This window comes from Anser anser (genome assembly GCF_964211835.1).
Source record: "Anser anser genome assembly, chromosome: 5".
NCBI classification, from domain to species: Eukaryota; Metazoa; Chordata; class Aves; order Anseriformes; family Anatidae; genus Anser; species Anser anser.
Genome location: NC_139725.1, coordinates 60,365,465 through 60,372,649, shown reverse-complemented (window position 1 = coordinate 60,372,649; position 7,185 = coordinate 60,365,465).

Below are 7,185 nucleotides of genomic sequence, written 5' to 3'. Positions count from 1 at the left end.
TGTAAAGCCTTCCTCTGGGCTGTCTGCTGCGCGGTTTGATGAGCCTGGGTTTCCTTTCTACCGCTGTCTTTAATTACTTGGGCCCTGCTGTGTCCTGCTCGCTCCGGCTTGCCTGCGTTTCCCTCGCGGGGTGACGCGGGGTGCGCGGTTCCTGGGGCGCGCGGACAATGCGTGCGGGTATTTTTAAGCGGCTGCAGATCCCGAGGAGTTACCGTGTGCTTTACATAATTGACTGATCTTCAGTTGTGAATGTCTTCAGATGTTCTTGGACTCGCAGAACCAGGGGCTGCCAGCTGCTATTGATCATTTCTCCATCACAAAGCCGACGGCAGCAGCCTGGCAGAGGAGCGGGCGTTTCCTCTGGTGGCGGTTCGCTTTCTCCTTCAGCTGGTGCTGACCTTGCAGCTAGCGTGCCTGCAGAGCTTTCCTTCCGCTCCCATGTTTATCATCGTCTTTAATCTGTGTGATCACTGCACTTCATCTCTCGGCCTCTCAGCTGCCTCCTGCCCTCGCCACGAAGGTGGATGTGGAGGCCGAGCGAAGCCTACGGCCTGCCGCGGGGACATGGCGGCGGGGCCAGCTCCCACCTGAGGGGCCGGGCTGGAGGTAGGCCGCTGGTGTCCGGCTGGTCTTCTTCAGCGATAAACACAGCCAGACGCTGGCAGGTCTTAGAGCTTGGAACTCAGTGTAGCTGATTTGAGTGTTTATTTGGGATCTGGTGCAGATTTAGCAGGCACGACGTGCAAGAAGTTGTGCAAGAAGTGAAAACCCCCAGCAGTGGCCGGGACGGGGGGAGGGAAGGCTGGGTGCTCGCATTGCTGCGGACCTGTGGGTTTGCTGTTTGTCACCACAATTCCTTAGCCCCAGAGCTGCTGAAGGCATACACGAGGCATACAGCTTTTTTTTTTTTTCCCCTCCTCCTCCTAAGCAGAGTGAGCGCGTGTCTTCCCGTAGCCTGCACTGTAGGCCTTAAGAAATGAAAGTGTAAATATTTTGTCTCTCACAGCAGCTCAAGGTCATCTTTCTGGAACAGCAAACAGGCACAGAATCCAAAGAAGATCAGTCCGTCATGTGAGTAAGGTTAGCATCTGCACTTACAAATGACAAAGGCTATTAATCCTCATGCTGTAATCCCCAAGCTGTTTGCCAGCTGGCAGCAGGAAGATGTTCCTGCTCAACCCACGCAGCTATCCATGTTTTTTCACCTTTATGAAGCAGATATAGGTCAATACTGGATAGCCTGGATAACGAACTTGGTAGCTACCATTCATCTCTTCTAGTGTTACAATTCATCTCTTGTAGCGTTAACAATCCCTCTCTTCTCCACGCAAACCACCCGTACGGAAGGGGGTGCAGCAGGAGAGCTGCAGGCTGTGCACCCTCTGCTCCCCACATCAGATGGCTGAAGGCCAGGTTGCTTCCCTCTGCTCCCCCAGTTCTCAAGGGAAGGAAAAGCAGGGAAAACCCAGTGCTTGGATACAGCGGGTAAAAGGCCACTGTTGAGATGTGTTTGATCATTTTTTGGGGACGTAACCAGCGTGGGCCTGGTGAGGGGCTGCAGTTGGGGCCAGAGTGAGCGATGCAGGTGGTTGTGGTGCTCAGTGATGCCTCGCACCGCACACAGCCACATGTCCCCCTGTCACCAGCACGGAGCAGTGGGCAGCTGAAGCTGGAAAAAATTCAAAAGGAGACCTGAGAGCCAGACGGGAGCCATGAAGATTCATCGATGCTCATCTCTTTAGAAAATTTGAGGGCAGAGTCTCGGGCTGTGCTCAACAAAAGTGTGGTTTAACAGAAATCTCAGCTCCCAAGGGAGCTGCAGGTGTGAGGAGGTGGGGACGTGGCCTCCTGGCCCCTGCTGGCTGTGGCAGACCAGCACCGTGGAGGTACCAAATGCTCCAGAGGCATCCCTGTAACTTCCTACCCATCGTGGGTGGATCTCAACTTGAGGACCGAGACCAAAAGCTGTTCTGGCCATGGGTGAAGAACAAGAAGGATTCAGGATTCGGACACAAGCTGAATTCTTTGCTGAGTCCCGCAACCATTAATTACCTTTCACCTCCAGGGAAGGCATTTTATCATGCCAAATGATTCCCTCTCCCTTCATTTCTCAGGCTTGCGAGAACATTGCAAACTTCTCATTAGCAGCTGGGAAAAATCATAGAATTTTGCCAGTTTTCCTCATCCCTGTTGTGTCTTGTTAACACTTTCCAGGTGCTTTTCCTTCACACCACCTCCACCATGCCATCTCCCAGCCTTTTGTTAATATCAGTAGAGATCTGCTCCAAGTCAGGGCCGTGCCTGGCAGCAATATTTTATATTCATGGTACTCAGGATAAAACCTGTTCTCCGATCTCTTGCTGTCACTATGTGGCATCTCAAGCACAAGGTTTCCAATTAAGCTAGTCCCACATCCCTCCTGTTGGCCTCTGCTGGCGCGGCTGTATTTTTTGTCATGCTGGGCTCTATTCCCTGTTGTAACTCCATCGACTTTTTCCCAGCAGAGAGTTTTGCCTCCTGCCTGTCATGAAGAGTAAGTGGAGTAATCATTTGGTAGACTTAGCATTTAAATATTGCGTGGCATTTATACATGTGTATATAAAAACGTTTTTTATGGTAGAGTGACCCCGGGCATTTGCATGAAGCACATTTCAACGTACGTTCGACTGTTGATTTAAGCACACTGTACATAATAAGTCATTTTTAGTGCATATTGGCTTCTTTCTCTATTGGAACAATGCACTTTTCTGGCAGGGATGGGTCTTGGTAGCCCCTCGGCTGCATTTACTGCTGGACGTGGTGGATTCTCTGGCCAAGTTGCATGTAGCCCCTCTTGCACGTGCCCTGGGATGTGATAGCATTTCATCTCCAGCTGCTTGGTGGGTGGATACCAGAGCTTTTGGGGTGCCTTGGCACCAGGCAGCACGGCGAGCTCGCTCCCTGCACCTCCCTCTGATGCTTGGAATAATCCCCTGGGAGATTTTTCTTCCTTCCCTGCCGTCATGTCCTCGGGCTGGTTGGTACGCTGAGAAATGCGGAGCGACCTGTGGCTGAGGATGCGTCAGGAGTAACACGGGTCTCAGCTCTCCTTTCCCAGGAAACGCGGTGTATCCTCTATAAATCGATCACTTAACATCGCATCAATATGGACAAATTAATAAAAATGCCAGCTCCCTAACTCCTGTCTCTATAAAAGCAGGTCTTGTAGAGCTTGAATTTATTGCTGATTTATAAATATGTCTATAAAAGGAGAACTGCTCTGCTCTGAAGGTTACACGGAACAAATTCATGTACCCTTTTCACTTTCATAAAGTTCGAAGACGGCACTGAAAATTGTACCTTCTTTCTAGCTAGTGGATGACTGGTGCTGACTGGTGAGGCCACGGGAATGGTATGAGCATCGTTTCACTTGCTACGTGTGGGACTGAAAGAGATAAGCTGAAGTGCAAAACTGTGATAAAAAAAAAAAAGAAGATGAAAAATACGATGAAAAGATGTTTGGATATTCAACAGGAAGAGTGATATGGGTTTATTCTTAGCTTTTCATGTACTTGACAATGAAACATTTTTATTCTACTTAAGTGTTAACGTGCATGATCATACAATATATTGCCTCTCGCTAATTATATGCTGTGTTAGGAATACTAATGTCTAGATGATATCTGACTGGGGAAAAAAAACAAAAAAAGCATTAAACCCAGCTTCTGCAGAATTCTGGGCTGAAATTACCCACACGCACACACAACCATCCACACCTTACATGCACTCTTATTTTGTTTCGGTGAGCAATGCTGTTCCAGGTTTTTATCAATAAACTAGAGGCAGATGGCTCATGTAGACATGCAAAAACCAGCGCGTCGTTCTTATTGTGGCAGAACCGAGTGAATATGCATCTAGGAGAGGCGCACGCGTTGTGTTCAGAACAAAGATGCAGGTGGCCGGTGCATAATGCATGGCTGGGAGGAATGGGAATGTGCCCCCTCCGTCCCCTGTCTGTCTGCACGGACAGACAGGGGGACAGGGGGCTCTGGGTGCCCCTGTGGCCGGGGTGTCCAAGGGGAGGGTGCGTCTCGCTTCGAAAATGGAGCCAAGAGCTCAAAAGTCGTCTTTCCCATGAGGGCTGCTCCTGGTTAGCCGTGTCTTCCAAATCTGCTGTGTCCCTTGGGCTGGACCGCAGCGGTTGGGCTGACACGAGGCCGGGCACGGCGCCGTGGGGGTGAGGGACTTGTCCCTGTCTGGTGGCCACTTGGCCTGCAGGTACCTTTGATCGTGCTTTGCTTGCATGCAGTACAGTTCCATCAGGTAGCAGTTGTAATCCACGGCCATGTTAAGCTAGGAAAAGACGAAAGTTAAATAATAATTCAGAATAAACAATTCTGAACTGGGAGTGATTTTGAAGGAGAGCACCGAGAGCGGCGATTTATTGGGAGGAACCAGGATTTCTGAATCCTTGCTGGCACCCGCGGGGCTGGCTCTCCAGGGCAGGCCCAGAAACAGCTCCTTCTCCTGGTGGCTCTTGGTGGCTTTGCTCTCCAGAAGCCCCAGCAGTGGCTGCACGAGCCCAGCCTGGGCGTGCAGCAAACCCAGCCCAGAAAAACTCACCCTGCCGGTGCAAATCTAGGCTGGCTGATAGCCCAGCTTTTCCCCATGCATTTTTCTGAAACGCATTTACAATTCACGCTGCCCGTCTCCCATCCTTGATTCCCCTGCAAACGCCACGCTCTGTTTTGTTTTGTTTTGTTCCCATTATTCTGCTCGTCCTCCAGCTGCATGTTAATCCACTGCTCGGAGCTGCTTCGTTCCTTGGCAAAGCCCCAAGTACTGTTTTGCCAAGATATCCCTGATGTCATCCCCACTTTGGCCAGGTGGAGAAGTCACATTTTTAATGTCGGGAAGCTAAGTTTTGAATTTCAACGAAAGAGTGATATCATTTTTTATGAGAGGGTGAAAGCATTCCCACGTCTCCATCAGCTCAGTTTGGGCTGGGGAAGCTGAGCTGTCTGCCATCTGTCTCCTCGCCAGTCTCTCCCCCACCGTCACCGTTTCTGAACGGTTTGGCCAATTTCAAGCACATCTGAGAGAAGGGTGAATGTCTCGAAGCCGATTACGTGTCTACGACTTGCGTTACCTGGCAGAGGGGCTCTTGCAGAGAAGCAGAAAGGAGCAGATTTGGCAGCCCGGGGTTGGTTGGCAAGCACACAGCCATGGGGTGCAGCCCCGGCCCCGCTCCGCGTGCTGCCCCTGGTGGGGCTGGAGGTGGCCAAGGGGCTGCGGTGGGATTTGGTGGGAGGCTGATGGGGAAAGAGTGGAAACGGGTATAAGAAAGGAGTTCATTTGCTCTGCCGCTCCCCAGCTGGCTTCTGTTATCTCACTATTGATTTTTTAAATGTAAACAGGGCGACGAAACAAAACAGACCCCCAGCAGATTCTAAAATGCCGACGGAAAAGGGCAGGAAGGCAGAGCTCTAAGACTGGAAAAGCCAAAAGGAGCTGGCCTTGCAGGCTGCAGGCAGGGCTGACCCTCAGGCTGCTCGGACCCTCCCTGGTGGGCCAGCACCTGCAGGGCTCCGGCAGCTGGATCTGCACGTCCAGATGTGCCGGGATGAGGGGAGGATTTGGGGGATTTTTGTGGGCTGGGGCAGCCGGACGGCCAGGCCAGGGGGAGAAACCGGAGCAGGGCACGCCTGAAACCGCTCGGTTTCTCGGGTGCAGATGCTAAGCATTTCAGGTACATTTTGTCTTTTTAAAATACTTTCTGCATGCGTAAAGCTTTGTGCCAGCGGGACTCGGGCTGTGTTCAGACACACGGCGTGTGGGCTGCTGCTCCTGCACCCGTCTTTTGGGTGTTTGGTGCTTCAGTTCAGAAGGCACGTTCATTTCATGCACTGGTCCTCAACAGCTGGCTGGAGGAGATGTAGCTCTTCTGAGATGAAGGAACTGATTTTTTCCAATTCTGAGAGGCAGTTAGAGTAAAGTGAATGCTAATGGTTTTGTTTGTTTTTTCTTTTTTTTTTTTTATGTTCCCAATTGCCCTAAAACATTTTAAAATATGTTTATTATTTTATTATAGCACTGACTGTGCTAGGCAATCTTGCTTTCCAAAGAATTAAAAAAAAAAAAAAAAAGCTACTCTTCTATTGTCTGCTTGTCCGGGTTTTATCTCGTGCAGTACACATTTGAAGTCTTATCTTTTCAAATAATATCACTGTCAATAGAGACTTTGGTCCCAGTTCACGGGTCTGTTTAATTTCCACTGCACGAAAACAACGTGTGCTTGAGCTGGGCAGCGACTCCTGAGCGGGCATCCCTGGCAGAGAGGGGAAAGCTCCTTCCCCTGGGAGGGGAGGGCGGCTCACGTCCCATGGTGATACAGGGGATGGGAGGAGGTGGGGTGGGGTGGGACATGGGGGTGGGATGGGATGGGATGGGATGGGATGGGATGGATGGGATGGGATAGGAAGGATGGGATGGGATGGGATGGGATGGGATGGGATGGGATGGGATGGAGCACCTGCTGTGCATCTCCCTTCAGATCGTGTGACCACTGGTTTGTCTTAGCAGGCAATCTGTTTCCCTGCACTCTCTGCCTCCCGCCAGAAAGGGGGCAAAATAAAGCAGCGAGGTTTGGATTTCAGAAGAATTTGCTCTGGGCTGCTCAGGGGATGGCAACTCTTCTTGGAGCCAGCTGGGGGAAGATGAGCTGACCTCTCAGCTGTGAGTTATTGCCGGCTAATAAGTCCCACTTGTTTGCTGACAGGAGAGGGGAAGACGTGTCTTTGCAGCAGAAATTGTGTTGAATGTTAAAAAAATTCACAATCAATTTTGGGAACACTGGAGTAACGCGCACTGTCATTCGCTCGGCTCCTAGATGCAGAGTAGGTGCTGCCGTGTCTTCCTTTTCTATCTCCGTATCCAGAAGTGATATTACTGAATTAATTATGACATCTTTGTGAAGAGCTGAAGCATCGCTCAAGTCCTCTATTCAGCAGCAGAGAAATGTCAAATTCATCTCACAGTAAATTTAAAATTACACCAACCTGAACTATCGCTACTGGCAGCATAATAATAAGGCAGGTAATCAAAATCAATTAAATTCCAGTGCCTTCCTATTGTCCTGGAAAAATCAAATTTGAAATTAGTTTGAGTTCGTTTGACTTTTCAGTAGAAGGAGCAGAACTTCAGAGA